Source organism: Coregonus lavaretus (genome assembly GCF_964263955.1).
Source record: "Coregonus lavaretus genome assembly, contig: HAP1_SCAFFOLD_397, whole genome shotgun sequence".
In the NCBI taxonomy this organism is placed as follows: domain Eukaryota; kingdom Metazoa; phylum Chordata; class Actinopteri; order Salmoniformes; family Salmonidae; genus Coregonus; species Coregonus lavaretus.
In genome coordinates this window covers 77,501-95,465 of record NW_028165528.1, presented here as the reverse complement: position 1 = coordinate 95,465, position 17,965 = coordinate 77,501, and the positions used below count along the sequence as shown (strand labels likewise).

Genomic DNA, 17,965 nt, shown 5'->3' with positions numbered 1-17,965 from the left:
CTGCAAATATTGAGGTAGTTTATTCTAATGCTTACACAATAAAAATGCACAAAATCACAGATTCGGCACATCATTGGGCACATGTTAGGCTACACATCATGAAATATATTGAGACAAATTACAGACAGTAGCCTACAAGTAGCAAAATAAAACTCAATATATTGAACATTAAATATATTTCAATATGATTGAAATAGGCCTATAGCCTGCTGGTTATATTGTAATGCAGTCATCTCGGTTTTCATTTTATACGTCCCTTGTTTGAATCAATTGCAAAGACATTGGCAACTTTGTATTTGTATTCAACTTTGTTCTGAATTTATTGGATTTTGCAAAAAAAAACATTTGTCTCTCTAAAATGAAGCCATTAATTGATCGATTTTAAAGAAACACATGTCTGTTATTGAACAACCCCCTGCCATGTTTAGATAGTGAGAAAAAACGAACATTTATTTGATCATTTCTTTAAACAATAGAAGCTAATTTACTAACATTTCTGAAAATGGATATATAGCGTTTTGGAATGAAACTCTTCTTATGTTTCCCCATCTGAGCTCAGAGTAGATGAGAGACGCAATGTTTGTCTGTTGTGTTGAAGCCCAATCAAGCAGGAGAGACCAGCCTCCCCTGTCCCCAGCTGTGTGTCCATGAAGAGTGACTGGTCTATGGTTCAACCTATATGGTTTAGAGAGGGAGACATTTCTAGTGAACAAAGGTAAGAAGAACTCATGGGTCATGGTCAGTGAGTTAAAGAACACTGTCTCTAGTCATTTCTCCTCTCCCATTTTCCCATTTATATTTGTTGTTTTCATAATCCATAGGCCAATCATTTTTTCCATTTTCATAGTCCTGAAACAATATTAAACAAACACAACATTCCCTGTGTGTGTGTGTGTGTGTGTGTGTGTGTGTGTGTGTGTGTGTGTGTGTGTGTGTGTGTGTGTGTGTGAGTGAGTGAGTGAGTGAGTGCACTCCCTGGATGAGGAGATGTAATCTCATGTTTTGTCCACAGAAACCAACAGGAGAGATCAGAGTCAGAGATTCTCAGTGGTCAGTCTTCCCAGAGTCATCAAACAGACCTGGCCTCCATATTCAGTGTATGTGGTCCTGTTATGTACATTTGTTTTTGTTTACCTCAAGTAAAGTTGATCTCTCAATCATTCATTCATGTGTTAATGAGAAAGCATTTAGTCTCTTGCTTAACTTATTTACTTGATATATTTCAGTTGCTTGAAGAGAATATTATGACATTTGTTAAGAACGAGCTGAAGATGTTCAAGAGGATTCTTAGTCCAGAACTCCCAGAAGGCTTTGAGAGTCAGAAGCAGGATAAAGAAGTGGTGGATGCTGAAGATGAGAAGCAGGAGAGCAGTGCAAGAGAGGGGGCACTGAAGATCACACTGCACGTCCTGAGGAAAATGAACCAGAAGGAGCTTGCTGACACACTGGAGAAAAGTAAGAGCTGTCTGCCTCGTGTTAAATGCTGTTTTATAACAAACATTTAAAAGCTCTAGCTAAAGTACAGCTAAAGTAGCTGTGTAACTCAGTGATATTGTAGCAGCCTTAATACAACACCTAGTGACCTCATCAAGTAGCAGCAGGGATGTGTTGTGGTGATTAATTTAGAGAGAGAGAGAGAGACAGAGGAGAGAGAGAGAGAGAGAGAGAGAGAGAGAGAGAGAGAGAGAGAGAGAGAGAGAGAGAGAGAGAGAGAGAGAGAGAGAGAGAGAGAGAGAGAGAGAGAGAGAGAGAGAGAGAGAGAGAGAGAGAGAGAGAGAGAGAGAGAGAGAGAACATTAATAATACCATCAATAATACCAATAATTATATAAATCAGTCACACCAGTCTGTAATGCATTATGAAAACATTTACATTTTTGTCATTTAGCAGACGCTCTTATCCAGAGCGACTTACAGTTAGACTTACATATTTTTTTTTCATACTGGCCCCCCGTGGGAATCGAACCCACAACCCTGGCGTTGCAAGCGCCATTCTCTACCAACTGAGCTACAGGGGATCTTAAATGTACACATTTATACAGTCAGTTAAGCGAAGAAATTATTATAATTAAACATTTTATAACAGTCCTACAATACTGTTGGCATTAAAACAGACTTAATATTAATATCCTCTGTGTTATTTCTTCATTCAGAAGACCTTGCTGTGATTTGCCAACGTGAACTCAAATCTAATCTAAAGAAGAAGTTTCAATGTGTATTTGAGGGGATCGCTAAACAAGGAAACCCAACACTTCTCAATAAGATCTACACAGAGCTCTACATCACAGAGGGTGGAACAGGAGAGGTCAATAATGAACATGAGCTGAGACAGATTGAGACAATAACCAGGAAACAAGCAAGACCAGAGACTGCAATCAAATGTAACGACATCTTCAAACCCTTAACTGGACAAGACAAACTTATCAGAACTGTGCTGACAAAAGGAGTCGCTGGCATTGGAAAAACAGTCTCTGTGCAGAAGTTCATTCTGGACTGGGCTGAAGGAAAAGCAAATCAGGATGTCCAATTTATATTTTCATTCCCTTTTCGGGAGCTGAATTTGATGAACGGGGAAAAACACACTTTCATTGAACTTCTCAATCACTTCTCAATGGAAACCAAAGAATCAAGAATCTCCAACTACGACAAGTACAAAGTTCTGTTCATCTTTGATGGTCTGGATGAGTGCCGACTGCCCCTAGACTTCAAGAAGAACCAGATCTGTTGTGACGTCACAAAGTCAACCTCAGTGGATGTTCTGCTGACAAATCTCATCAAGGGAAATATGCTTCCCTCTGCTCTCATCTGGATAACTACCCGACCTGCAGCAGCCAATAAGATGCCTTCAGGGTGTGTTGACCAGGTGACAGAGGTATGAGGGTTCAATGACCCACAGAAGGAGGAGTATTTCAGGAAGAGATTCAGTGATGAGGACATGGCCAGCAGAATCATCTCACACATAAAGACATCAAGGAGCCTCCACATCATGTGCCACATTCCAGTCTTCTGTTGGATTTCTGCAACAGTCCTTGAACACATGCTGAAACATAAGAGAGAAGAGATGCCCAAGACTCTGACTGAGATGTACACACACCTTGTGGTGTTTCATACCAAACAGAAGAATGAAAAGTATCTTGGGAAAGAAGAGACAGTTCCACACTGGAATAAAGAGAGCATTCTGTCACTGGGAAAACTGGCTTTTCAACAGCTTGTGAATGGCAATCTGATTTTCTATGAAGAAGACCTGAAAGAGGCTGGCATTGATGTCAATGAAGCCTCTGTGTACTCAGGATTGTGCACACAGCTCTTTAAAGAGGAATGTGGGCTGTACCAGGACAAGGTGTACTGCTTCGTGCATCTGAGCATTCAGGAGTTTCTGGCTGCTGTATATGTGTTCCTCTCATTCATCAACAACAATGAGAATCTAATGGCCAAACCGCAAAATACTGAAGTTACTGTCTACAAGAGTGCTGTGGATAAAGCCTTACAAAATGAGACGGGAAACCTGGACCTGTTCCTCCGCTTCCTTCTGGGCCTCTCACTGGAGTCCAATCAGAAGCACTTACGGGGTCTACTGACAAAGACAAGAAGCAGCTCACAGAGCCATGAAGGAACAGTCAAGTACATCAAGAAGAAGATCAGGAAGAATCCCTCTCCAGAGAGGTGCATCAATCTGTTCCACTGTCTGAATGAACTGAATGACCATTCTCTAGTGGAGGAGATCCAAAGCTACCTGAGATCAGGAAGTCTCTCAGAAGAAGAACTGTCACCTGCACAGTGGTCAGCTCTGGTCTTTGTGTTGCTGACTTCAGAAAAGGAGCTGGATGTGTTTGACCTGAAGAAATACTCCAGATCAGAGGAAGGTCTTCTGAGGCTGCTGCCAGTGGTCAACGCCTCCAGAGCTGCTCTGTGAGTACATAAAATGACATTTAAGTACTAATCATCAGGAAGAAATATTCAGTTTACAGAAATATATGTATTATTGAAAAACATATTGTATCAATGCATTGATGTTCACATTAGTATAACAATATGACCATACTGTCACGGATTCTGCCGAGGCTGCTCCTCCTCCTGGTTCGGGCAGGCTTCGGCGTTCGTCGTCCCCGGAGTACTAGCTGCCACCGTTGGATGTTTTCGATAGTTGTTTGGTCTAGTCTTGTGTGTGCACCTGTTTCGTATTGAGTATTGATTATGTCACCTATAAGTTTCCCTTTTGGTTTGTTTGCAGTTGTGTGTAATTGTCCGCCTGTCCGTTTGGTGTCTCGTGTATGTTTAGTGTTTTACGCGTGTTTGCGTAATCGTTCGCCTCCTTTGTATTGAGGCCTTTTGTTTTGACTTTGTGCTTACTAAGTAAAGTCATTTTGGACTTAGCCTCCTTGTCCTGCGCTTGACTCCACCACAGCATCCACACCAGTTACGTGACAGAATTACACACCATCTATGGAGTCAGCAGGAGCAGTGGCGCCAACCTGGCCGACGTCGGACACGCAAGAGGCAACCCCAAGAAATTTTTAGGGGGGGGCACACGGCATGGACGACGGGGCTGCTGGAGGCAGCTACAGGGCGAGTTTGGGGATTAGGAGAGGAGGCCACCGGGTTTGGGGGGCCGGAAGGGAGGTTGGCGGAGCCTAGAGGTAGAGCAGAGCCAACTCCCCGTACTAGGCAGCGTGAGACTGGGCAGGTTCCGAGGTATGCGGAGCTGCGTACTGTGTCGCGAGTGGTCCGGCACAGTCCGGTACGTCCTGTGCGAGCACCACGCACGTGTTGTCCTAAGGTGGGCATGCAGCCAGGACGGAGTGTGCCGGCTCAACGCTCGTGGCCTCCAGTACCCCTCCTCGGTCCCGGATATCCTGCGCCAGTGTCACGTGCTGTAGTGCCAGTACGTGTACACAGCCCTGTACGTCCTGTGCTGATGCCTCACACAGAGTGTGTAAAGAGAGGCATTCAGCCAGGACGGGTTGTGTCAGCTCTTCGCTCCAGACCTCCAGTCCGTCTCCACAGCCCGGTCCGGCCTGTTCCTGCCCCTCTCACCAAGCCAATGGTGCGTGTCGCCAGCCCGGTCCGGCCCGTTCCTGCTCCCCGTACCAAGCTAATGGTGCGCGTCGCCAGCCCGGTCCGGCCTGTTCCTGCCCTCGCACCAAGCCAATGGTGCGCGTCGCCAGCCCGGCCAGGCCTGTTCCTGCCCCTCGCACCAAGCCAATGGTGTGCGTCGCCAGCCCGGCCCGGCCTGTTCCTGCTCCCCGCACCAAGCCAATGGTGCGCGTCGCCAGCCCGGCCCGGCCTGTTCCTGCCCCTCGCACCAAGCCAATGGTGTGCGTCGCCAGCCCGGCCCGGCCTGTTCCTGCTCCCCGCACCAAGCCAATGGTGCGCGTCGCCAGCCCGGTCCGGCCTGTTCCTGCCCTCGCACCAAGCCAATGGTGCGCGTCGCCAGCCCGGCCAGGCCTGTTCCTGCCCCTCGCACCAAGCCAATGGTGTGCGTCGCCAGCCCGGCCCGGCCTGTTCCTGCTCCCCGCACCAAGCCAATGGTGCGCGTCGCCAGCCCGGCCCGGCCTGTTCCTGCCCCTCGCACCAAGCATATGGTGCGCGTCGCCAGCCCGGTCCGGCCTGTTCCTGCTCCCCGCACCAAGCCTATGGTGCGCGTCGCCAGCCCGGCCCGGCCCGTTCCTGTTCCCCGCACCAAGTCAGTGGTGCGCGTCGTCAGCCCGGCCTGGCCCGTTCCTGCTCCCCGCACCAAGCCAGTGGTGCGCTTCGTCAGCCCGGCCCGGCCCGTTCCTGCTCCCCGCACCAAGCCAGGGGTGCGCGTCGTCAGCCCGGTCCGGCCCATTCATGCTCCCCGCACCAAGCCTGTGGTGCGCGTTGTCAGTCCGGCACAGCCCGTGCCCGTTTCACCGGTGCCTGGTCAGGTACCGGTCAGCTGCTCCACACCGGAGCCTAAGCAATCCGCTCCACCGATTTCCAGTCCAGCTCCAGCCAGTGGGGCCAGACCAGACCAGGGGCACTACGGGGGGGTTGTTAGAGGGTGGTGGTCACGCCCGGAGCCGGATCCGCCTCCGAGGAGGAATGCCCACCCGGCCCTCCCCTGTTAAGGTTTATGTTGGCGCGGTCGCAGTCTGTGCCTTTGGGGGGGGGGTACTGTCACGGATTCTGCCGAGGCTGCTCCTCCTCCTGGCTCGGGCAGGCTTCGGCGTTCGTCGTCCCCGGAGTACTAGCTGCCACCGTTGGATGTTTTCGATAGTTGTTTGGTCTAGTCTTGTGTGTGCACCTGTTTTGTATTGAGTATTGATTATGTCACCTATAAGTTTCCCTTTTGGTTTGTTTGCAGTTGTGTGTAATTGTCCGCCTGTCCGTTTGGTGTCTCGTGTATGTTTATTGTTTTACGCGTGTTTGCGTAATCGTTCGCCTCCTTTGTATTGAGGCCTTTTGTTTTGACTTTGTGCTTTATTTTAGTAAATACATTTTGGACTTAGCCTCCTTGTCCTGCGCTTGACTCCACCACAGCATCCACACCAGTTACGTGACACATACAATTCTAGGAGACGGAAGATGAATCTATATGTTGTTTAAGAGAATAAACCAAATGCATCTGTCATTGTCCTTCTACACTACTGGTGTTAAATTAACAGTTTGTGAAATCATGATGATCTCCTTGTCAGGCTGTCAGGCTGTGGGGTCACAGAGAAAGGCTGTGCTTCTCTGGTCTCAGCTCTGAAGTCAAACCCCTCACACCTGAGAGAGCTGGATCTGAGTAACAATGACCTGAAGGATTCAGGAGTGAAGCTGCTCTCTGCTGGACTGGGGAATCCCCACTGTAAACTGGAGACTCTGAGGTCAGTATTCCTGTAGTTGGTCAACAAGTGATAACTGTTCACCAGATCCACATGTGTTTACCAGGCACACATAGTCCACACCATATGTGTTTGGACAGTGAAGCTTACAGTTTTACATTTGGTGCTATGCTCCAGCATTTTGGATTTGAGATAGAATGTTTCATATTAGGCGACAGAACAGAATGTCACCGTTTATGTGATGTTAATGGTGAGAGGTTAGCATGTTTTGTTGTAGCCTCTGTAACTTTCTCATTCATTATTATTCATGATTCATTCATGATTATTCTTAATCATGGCATCATCAGGATTCATTCAGTAGTGTTTTTAAACATGTTATCTACTCACTTAGAAAGAAAATTACTCCAGTCACCATCCACCATTCAGTTAATATCGGGCACAACATAACCCAAAACACATCCAATACAAACTGCAAATGCAACCAACGAGTTTGGAACCAAATACTAAACTTTTGACTACTTTAATACACTATAAGTGAATTGGTCAGAGTACTTATGACTTCTTCAAATGGGGGGACTAGATACATAAAGTGCTTTCAATTCTAAATGGTGAAACAGATTTGTATTAAAATACCCTCAAATAAAAGGTGATATGATATACTGTCACCTCATATGAAACATTTGATCTCAAATCCAAAATGTTGGAGTATAGAGCCAAATTAAAAAAGTTAGCTTCACTGTCAAAATAGATATGGTGTGGACTGTATACTCAATACAATCTAAATCTGATACCTCACTGTCTGTCTTTTGACTGATACTGCTTTTTAAACTGCTCTGGTCAGTCTACTCAAATATTTGTAATATGCATTTTTCTATCTACAAGCAATACTTTGATAATTTGTCATTTCTAATAATGATACATTAATTTAAGAATAGATATGGCAGGTTTCAGGACACTGATGTATCTGAAAATGTTGAAAAAATATACTACCACTATTTTCACCACCAAAAAAGAGTGTGGTTTTAATATGATTTGACTCATTGCAGGCTGTCACGCTGTCTAGTCACAGAGGAAGGCTGTGCTTCTCTGGTCTCAGCTCTGAAGTCAAACCCCTCACACCTGAGAGAGCTGGATCTGAGTAACAATGACCTGAAGGATTCAGGAGTGAAGCTGCTCTCTGCTGGACTGGGGAATCCCCACTGTAAACTGGAGACACTGAGGTCAGTATTCCTGTAGTTGGTCAACAAGTGATAACTGTTCACCAGATCCACATGTGTTTACCAGGCACACATAGTCCACACCATATGTGTTTGGACAGTGAAGCTTACAGTTTAAAATGTGCTGCTATGCTCCAGCATTTAGGATTTTAGATATAATGTTTCATATTAGGTGACATTACAGAATGTCACCTTTTATTTGAGGGTATTCATACATATCTGTTTTACTGTTTAGAAATGAAAGCACTTTACGTATCTAGTTCTCCCATTTGAAAAAGTCGTAATAATTTGGACATATTCACTTATATTGTATTAAAGTAGTCATAAGTTTAGTATTTGGTCCCATATTCCTTACCCACAGTGATTACATCAAGCTTGTGATTCTACAAACTTGTTGAATGCATTTGCAGTTTGTCTTAGTTGTGTTTTAGATAATGTTTTTCCAAATAGAAACTGAATGGTGAATAATGTCCTGTCATTTTGGAGTCACTTCACTTGTATTGTCAGTAAGAATAGAAGATGTTTCTGAACACTTCTACATTCATGTGGATGCTACTATGATTATGAATAATCATGAAAGAATCGTGAATGATGATGAATGAGAAAGTTACAGAGGCACAAGGATCATCCCCCCTCTGTTATTGGTAATGGTGAGAGGTTAGCATGTTTTGTTGTAGCCTCGGTAACTTTCTCACTCATTATTTTTCATGATTCATTCATGATTTTTATTAATCATGTCATCATCAGGATTAATTCAGTAGTGTTTAGAAACATGTTATCTACTCACTTAGACAGAAAATTACTCCAGTCATCATCCACCATTCAGTTACTATCGGGCAAAACATAACCCAAAACACAACCAAAACAAACTGCAAATGCAACCAACGAGTTTGAGTCACAAGCTTGATGTAGTCATTGTGTTCTAGGAATATCGGACCAAATACTAAACTTTTGACTACTTTAAAACACTATGAGTGAATTTATCAAAATAATTATGACTTCTTCAAAAGTGGAGGACTAGATACATAAAGTGCTTTCATTTCGAAACGGTGAAACAGATATGTTTGATCTCAAATCCAAAATGCTGGAGTATAGAGCCACATTTAAAATGTTATCTTTGTCAAAATAGATATGGTGTGGACTGTATACTCAATACAATCTAAATCTGATACCTCACTGTCTGTCTTTTGACTGATACTGCTTTTTAAACTGCTCTGGTCAGTCTACTCAAATATTTGTACTATACATGTTTCTCTCTACAATCAATATATGATCATTTCTAATAATGAAACATTCATTAATTTATGAATAGATATGGCATGTTTCAGGACACTGATATATCTGAATATGTTGAAAAAATATATTGCCACTCTATTTTCACCACCAAAGAATAGCAGTGTGGTTTTAATATGATTTAACTCTTTGCAGGCTGTCAGGCTGTCTAGTCACAGAGGAAGGCTATGCTTCTCTGGCCTCAGCTCTGAAGTCAAACCCCTCACACCTGAGAGAGCTGGATCTGAGTAACAATGACCTGAAGGATTCAGGAGTGGAGCTGCTCTCTGCTGGACTGGGGAATCCCCAATGTAAACTGGAGACTCTGAGGTCAGTATTCCTGTAGTTGGTCTGATTTGAGATCAAATGATTCATATTAGGTGACAGTACATAATGTCACCTTTTATTTGAGGATATTTTCATACATATCTGTGTTACTGTTTAGAAATGAAAGCACTTTATGTAGGTTAACAAACCTCCAAACGAGCTTCAATTCCATACAACACTCCTTCAGTAGCCTCCAACTGCTCTTAAACACTAGTAAAACTAAATGCATGCTCTTCAACCGAACGCTGCTTGCACCCGCCCACCCGACTAGAATCACTACTCTAGACGGGTCTGACCTAGAGTACGTGGACAACTACAAATATCTAGGTGTCTGGCTAGACTGTAAACTCTCCTTCCAGACTCACATTAAGAATCTCCAATCCAAAGTTAAATCTAGAATCGGTTTCCTATTTCGCAACAAAGCCTCCTTCACTCATTCTGCCAAACATGCCCTCGTAAAACTGACTATCCTACCGATCCTTGACTTCGGCGATGTCATTTACAAAATAGCCTCCAACACTCTTCTCAGCAAATTGGATGTTGTCTATCACAGTGCCATCCGTTTTGTCTCCAAAGCCCCATATAATACCCACCACTGTGACCTGTACGCTCTTGTTGGCTGGTCCTCACTACATATTCGTCGCCAAACCCACTGGCTCCAGGCCATCTATAAATCACTGCTAGGCAAATCCCCGCCTTATCTTAGCTCATTGGTCACCATAGCAACACCCACCCGTAGTCTGCGCTCCAGCGGGTATATCTCACTGGTCATCCCCAAAGCCAACACCTCCTTTGGCCGCAATTCCTTCCAGTTCTCTGCTGCCAATGACTGGAACAAATTGCAAAAATCTCTGAAGCTGGAGACACTTATCTCGCTCACTAACTTTAAGCATCAGTTGTCAGAGCACCTTACCGATCACTGCACCTGTACACAGCCCATCTGAAATTAGCCCGCCCAACTACCTCATCCCTATATTGTTATTTATTTTGCTCATCTGTACCCCAGTATCTCTATTTGCACATCATCTCTTGCACATCATTCCATTGTTAATACTAAATTGTAATTATTTTGCACTATAGCCTATTTTATTGCCTTACCTCCATTACTTGCTAAATTTGCACACTGTATATTAATTGTATTTCTGTTGTATTTTTTGATTTTTGTTTTGTTTTACCCCATATGTAACTCTGTGTTGTTGTTTTTATCGCACTGCTTTGCTTTATCTTGGCCAGGTCGCAGTTGTAAATGAGAACTTGTTCTCAACTGGTTTACCTGGTTAAATAAAGGTGAAATAAAATAAAAATAAAATCTTGTTCTCCCATTTGAAAAAGTCTTAATAATTTGGACATATTCACTTATATTGTATTAAAGTAGTCATACGTTTAGATACATAAAGTGCTTTCATTTCTAAATGTTGAAACAGATATGTATTAAAATATCCTCAAATAAAAAGTGACATTATATACTGTCACCTCATGAAACATTTGATCTCAAATCCAAAATGCTGGAGTACAGAGCCACATTTAAAATGTTAGCTTCACTGTCAAACTAGATATGGTGTGGACTGTATACTCAATACAATCTAAATCTGATACCTCACTGTCTGTCTTTTGACTGATACTGCTTTTTAAACTGCTCTGGTCAGTTACTCAAATATTTGTACTTTTATATTTTTCTCTCTACAAGCAATACTTTGATAATTTGTCATTTCTAATAATGATACATTCATTTATTAATAGATATGTCAGGTTTCAGGACACTGATATATCTTAATATGCAGATAAAATATAATACCACTCTATTTTCACCACCAAATAACAGCAGTGTGGTTTTAATATGATTTGACTCTTTGCAGGCTGTCAGGCTGTCTAGTCACAGAGGAAGGCTGTGCTTCTCTGGTCTCAGCTCTGAAGTCAAACCCCTCACACCTGAGAGAGCTGGATCTGAGTAACAATGACCTGAAGGATTCAGAAGTGAAGCTGCTCTCTGCTGGACTGGGGAATCCCCACTGTAAACTGGAGACTCTGAGGTCAGTATTCCTGTAGTTGGTCAACAAGTGATAACTGTTCACCAGATCCACATGTGTTTACCAGGCACACATAGTCCACACCATATGTGTTTGGACAGTGAAGTTTACAGTTTTACATTTGGTGCTATGCTCCAGCAATTTGGATTTGAGATAGAATGTTTCATATTAGGCAACAGTACAGAATGTCCCCTTTTATTTGAGGATATTCATATATATTTTACCGTTTAGAAATGAAAGCACTTAATGTATCTAGTTCTCCCATTTGAAAAAGTATTTTATTATTTGGACAAATTAATTTAGTCCAAAGTTTAGTATTTGGTACCATATTCCTTGCCTGTAGTGATTACATCAAGCTTGTGATTCTACAAACTTGTTGAATACATTTGCAGTTTGTCTTGGTTGTGTTTTGGATTATGTTTTCCCCAATAGAAACTGAACGGTGAATAATGTCCTGTCATTTTGGAGTCACTTCACTTGTATTGTCAGTAAGAATAGAAGATGTTTCTGAACACTTCTACATTCATGTGGATGCTACCATGATTATGAATAATCATGAATGAATCGTGAATGATGATGAATGAGAAAGTTACAGAGGAACAAGGATCATACCCCCTCTGTTATTGGTAATGGTGAGAGGTTAGTATGTTTTGTTGTAGCCTCTGTAACTTTCTCACTCATTTTTATTCATGATTCATTCATGATTTTTCTTAATCATGGCAGTCACAGGCTTGATGTAGGTATTGCATTCAAAGAATTTGGGACCAGATACTCAGCTTTTGACTACTTTAATACACTTTAAGTTAATTGGTCAGAATACTTGACTTCTTGAAAAAGGGGGAGTAGATACATAAAGGGCATTTATTTATTTTTTACGGTGAAACAGATATGTATAAAAATACCCTCAAATAAAAGGTGACATTATATACTGTCACCTCATATGAAACATTTGATCTCAAATCCAAAATGAGCATAGAGCCACATTTAAAATGTTAGCTTCACTGTCAAAATAGATATGGTGTGGACTGCATACTCAATACAATCAAAATCTGATACCTCACTGTCTGTCTTTTGACTGATACTGCTTTTTAAACTGCTCTGGTCAGTTTACTCAAATATTTGTATATATATATATATATATATATGTTTCTCTCTACAAGCAATATTATTATAATTTCTAATAATGATACATTCATTTATTTATATATATGGCAGGTTTCAGGACACTGATGTATCTTAATATGTAGAAAAAATATACTGCCACTATTTTCACCACCAAATAATAGCAGTGTGGTTTTAATATGATTTGACTCTTTGCAGGCTGTCAGGCTGTCTAGTCACAGAGGAAGGCTGTGCTTCTCTGGTCTCAGCTCTGAAGTCAAACCCCTCACACCTGAGAGAGCTGGATCTGAGCTACAATGACCCAGGAGACTCAGGAGTCAGACTGCTCTCTGCTGGACTGGATGATCCACACTGTAAACTGGAGACTCTGAGGTCAGTATTCCTGTAGTTGGTCAACAAGTGATAACTGTTCACCAGATCCACAGGTGTTTACCAGGCACACATAGTCCACACCATATGTGTTTGGACAGTGAAGTTTACAGTTTTTAAATTTGGCGCTATGCTCCATCATTTTGGATTTGAAATTGTTTCATATTAGGCAACAGTACAGAATGTCACTTTTTATTTGAGGGTATTCATACATACATGTTTTACTGTTTAGAAATGAAAGCACTTAATGTATGTAGTTCTCCCATTTGAAAAAGTCATAAGTATTTGGACAAATTAATTTAGTCCAATGTTTAGTGTTTTAGTGTTTGGTCTTTGAATATTCTTTGCCTGCAGTGATTACATCAAGCCTGTGATTCTACAAACTTGTTGAAAAATTTGCAGTTTGTCTTGGTTTTGTTTTAGATGATGTTTTTCCCAATAGAAACTGAATGGTGAATAATGTCCTGTCATTTTGGAGTCACTTCACTTGTATTGTCAGTAAGAATAGAAGATGTTTCTGAACACTTCTACATTCATGTGGGTGCTACTATGATTATGAATAATCATGAATGAATCGTGAATGATGATGAATGAGAAAGTTACAGAGGAACAAGGATCTGTTATTGGTAATGGTGAGAGGTTAGTATGTTTTGTTGTAGCCTCTGTAACTTTCTCACTCATTATTATTCATGATTCATTCATGATTTTTCTTAATCATGGCATCATTAGGATTCATTTAGTAGTGTTTAGAAACATTTACATTTTAGTCATTTAGCAGACGCTCTTATCCAGAGCGACTTACAGTTAGTGAGTGCATACATTATTTTTTATTAAATTTTTTCATACTGGCCCCCCGTGGGAATCGAACCCACAACCCTAGCGTTGCAAACGCCATGCTCTACCAACCAAACTACATCCCTGCCGGCCATTCCCTCCCCTACCCTGGACGACGCTGGGCCAATTGTGCGCCACCCCATGGGTCTCCCGGTCGCGGCCGGCTATGACAGAGCCTGGATTCGAACCAGGATCTCTAGTGGCACAGCTACAGAAACCTGTTATCTACTCACTTAGACAGAAAATTACTCCAGTCATCATCCACCATTCAGTTACTATTGGGCAAAACATAACCCAAAACAAACAGCAAATACAACCAATGAGTTCACAACCAAATACTCAACTTTTGACTACGTTAATACACTATAAGTCAAATGGTCAGAATACGTTTGACTTCGTCAAATGGGGGGACTAGATACATAAAGTGCTTTCATTTCTAAACGGTGAAACATATGTATTAAAATACCCTCAAATAAAAGGTGACATTATATACTGTCACCTCATATGAAACATTTGATCTCAAATCCAAAATGGTGGAGTATAGAGTCACATTTAAAATGTCAGTTTCACTTGTAAAATATATATACTGTGGACTGTATACTCAATACAATCTAAATCTGATACCTCACTGTCTGTCTTTTGACTGATACTGCTTTTTAAACTGCTCTGGTCAGTCTACTCAAATATTTGTAATATGCATTTTTCTATCTACAAGCAATACTTTGATAATTTGTCATTTCTAATAATGAAACATTCATTTATGAATAGATATGGCAGGTTTCAGGACACTGATATATCTGAATATGTAGAAAAAAATATACTGCCACTATTTTAACCACCAAAGAATAGCAGTGTGGTTTTAATATGATTTGTCTCTTTGCAGGCTGTCTGGCTGTCTAGTCACAGAGGAAGGTTGTGCTTCTCTGGTCTCAGCTCTGAAGTCAAACCCCTCACACCTGAGAGAGCTGGATCTGAGTAACAATGACCTGAAGGATTCAGGAGTGAAGCTGCTCTCTGCTGGACTGGGGAATTCCCACTGTAAACTGGAGACTCTGAGGTCAGTATTCCTGTAGTTGGTCAACAAGTGATAACTGTTCACCAGATCCACATATGTTTACCAGGCACACATAGTCCACACCACATGTGTTTGGACAGTGAAGCTTACATTTACATTTACATTTACGTCATTTAGCAGATGCTCTTATCCAGAGCGACTTACAAATAGGTGCATTCACCCTATAGCCAGTGGGATAACCACTTTACAATATCTTTTTTTTTAGGGGGGGGGGGGGGGGGGTAGAAGGATTACTTTATCCTATCCCAGGTATTCCTTAAAGAGGTGGGGTTTCAAATGTCTCCGGAAGGTGGTGAGTGACTACGCTGTCCTGGCGTCGTGAGGGAGCTTGTTCCACCATTGGGGTGCCAGAGCAGCGAACAGTTTTGACTGGGCTGAGCGGGAACTATGCTTCCACAGAGGAAGGGGAGCCAGCAGGCCAGAGGTGGATGAACGCAATGCCCTCGTTTGGATGTAGGGACTGATCAGAGCCTGAAGGTACAGAGGTGCCGATCCCCTCACAGCTCCATAGGCAAGCACCATGGTCTTGTAACAGATGCGAGCTTCAACTGGAAGCCAGTGGAGTGTGCGGAGGAGCGGGGTGACGTGAGAGAACTTGGGAAGGTTGAACACCAGACGGGCTGCGGCATTCTGGATGAGTTGTAGGGGTTTAATGGCACAGGCAGGGAGCCCAGCCAACAGCGAGTTGCAGTAATCCAGACGGGAGATGACAAGTGCCTGGATTAGGACCTGTGCCGCTTCCTGTGTAAGGCAGGGTTGTACTCTCCGAATGTTGTAGAGCATGAACCTGCAGGATCGGGTCACCGCCTTGATGTTAGCGGAGAACGACAGGGTGTTGTCCAGGGTCACGCCAAGGCTCTTCGCACTCTGGGAGGAGGACACAACGGAGTTGTCAACCGTGATGGCGAGATCATGGAACGGGCAGTCCTTCCCCGGGAGGAAGAGCAGCTCCGTCTTGCCAAGGTTCAGTTTGAGGTGGTGATCCGTCATCCATACTGATATGTCTGCCAGACATGCAGAGATGCGATTCGCCACCTGGTTATCAGAAGGGGGAAAGGAGAAGATTAGTTGTGTATCGTCAGCGTAGCAATGATAGGAGAGGCCATGTGAGGATATGACAGAGCCAAGTGACTTGGTGTGTAGGGAGAATAGGAGAGGGCCTAGAACTGAGCCCTGGGGGACACCAGTGGTGAGAGCACGTGGTGCGGAGACAGCTTCTCGCCACGCCACTTCTTAGGAGCGACCGGTCAGGTAGGACGCGATCCAGGAGTGAGCCGCGCCGGAGATGCCCAGCTCGGAGAGGGTGGAGAGGAGGATCTGATGGTTCACAGTATCAAAGGCAGCAGACAGGTCTAGAAGGACAAGAGCAGACGAGAGAGAGTTAGCTTTAGCAGTGCGGAGAGCCTCCGTGACACAGAGAAGAGCAGTCTCAGTTGAATGACCAGTCCTGAAACCTGACTGGTTTGGATCAAGAAGGTCATTCTGAGAGAGATAGCAAGAGAGTTGGCTAAAGACGGCACGCTCAATAGTTTTGGAAAGAAAAGAAAGAAGGGATACTGGTCTGTAGTTGTTGACATCAGAGGGATCGAGTGTTGGTTTTTTGAGAAGGGGTGCAACTCTCGCTCTCTTGAAGACGGAAGGGACATAGCCAGCGGTCAATGATGAGTTGATCAGCGAGGTGAGGTAGGGGAGAAGGTCACCCGAGATGGTCTGGAGAAGAGAGGAGGGGATGGGGTCAAGCGGGCAGGTTGTTGGGCGGCCTGCAGTCACAAGTCGCAAGATTTTATCTGGAGAGAGAGGGGAGAAAGAAGTCAAAGCATAGGGTAGGGCAGTGTGAGCAGGACCAGCAGTGTCATTAGACTTAACAAACGAGGATTGGATGTCGTCAACCTTCTTTTCAAAGTGGTTGACGAAGTCATCCACAGAGAGAGAGGAGGGGGTGGGGGGGGGGGATTCAGCAGGGAGGAGAATGTGGCAAAGAGCTTCCTAGGGTTAGAGGCAGATGCTTGGAATTTAGAGTGGTAGAAAGTGGCCTTAGCAGCAGAAACAAATGAAAAAAATGTAGAGAGGAGGGAGTGAAAAGATGCCAGGTCGGCAGGGAGTTTAGTTTTCTTCCATTTCCGCTCCGCTGCCCGGAGCTCTGTTCTGTGAGCTCACAATGAGTCATCAAGCCACGGAGCTGGAGGGGAGGACCGAGCCGGCCGGGAGGATAGGGGACACAGAGAGTCAAAGGATGCAGAAAGGGAGGAGAGGAGGGTTGAGGAGGCAGAAGCAGGAGATTGGAGGGAGAAGGACTGAGCAGAGGGAAGAGATGATAGGATGGAAGAGGAGAGAGTAGTGGGAGAGAGAGAGCGAAGGTTGCGGCGGCGCATTACCATCTGTGTAGGGGCAGAGTGAGTAGTGTTGGAGGAGAGCGAGAGAGAAAAGGATACAAAGTAGTGGTCGGAGACAGTTTTAAATTTGGTGCTATGCTCCAGCAATTTGGATTTGAGATAGAATGTTTCATATTAGGTGACAGTATATAATGTCACCTTTTATTTGAGGGTATTCATACATATCTGTGTAACTGTTTAGAAATGAAAGCACTTTATATATCTAGTTCTCCCATTTGAAAATGTCTTAATAATTTGGACATATTCACTTATATTGTATTGAAGTAGTCATAAGTTTAGTATTTGGTCCCATATTCCTTACCTGCAGTGATTACATCAAGCTTGTGATTCTACAAACTTGTTGAATACATTTGCAGTTTGTCTTGGTTGTGTTTTGGATGATGTTTTTCGCAATAGAAACTGAATGGTGAATAATGTCCTGTCATTTTGGAGTCACTTCACTTGTATTGTCAGTAAGAATAGAAGATGTTTCTGAACACTTCTACATTCATGTGGATGCTACCATGATTATGAATAATCATGAATGAATCATGAATGATGAT

The 17,965-nt window shown here is 43.3% G+C and overlaps 1 pseudogene across 1 annotated transcript in view; it reads left to right on the top strand.

Annotated features, from left to right (window-relative positions):
* Positions 1-1,401: 1,401 nt before the first annotated feature.
* LOC311115751 (NACHT, LRR and PYD domains-containing protein 12-like) overlaps positions 1,402-17,965 on the top strand; it is a 21,584-nt pseudogene continuing 5,020 nt past the window's right edge. The window contains exons 1-8 of the transcript XR_014615382.1: positions 1,402-1,455; positions 2,153-3,908; positions 6,656-6,829; positions 7,834-8,007; positions 9,433-9,511; positions 11,464-11,633; positions 12,951-13,124; positions 14,839-15,012. The product of XR_014615382.1 is annotated as an NACHT, LRR and PYD domains-containing protein 12-like (transcript). The remainder of the gene's footprint in view (positions 1,456-2,152; positions 3,909-6,655; positions 6,830-7,833; positions 8,008-9,432; positions 9,512-11,463; positions 11,634-12,950; positions 13,125-14,838; positions 15,013-17,965) is intronic.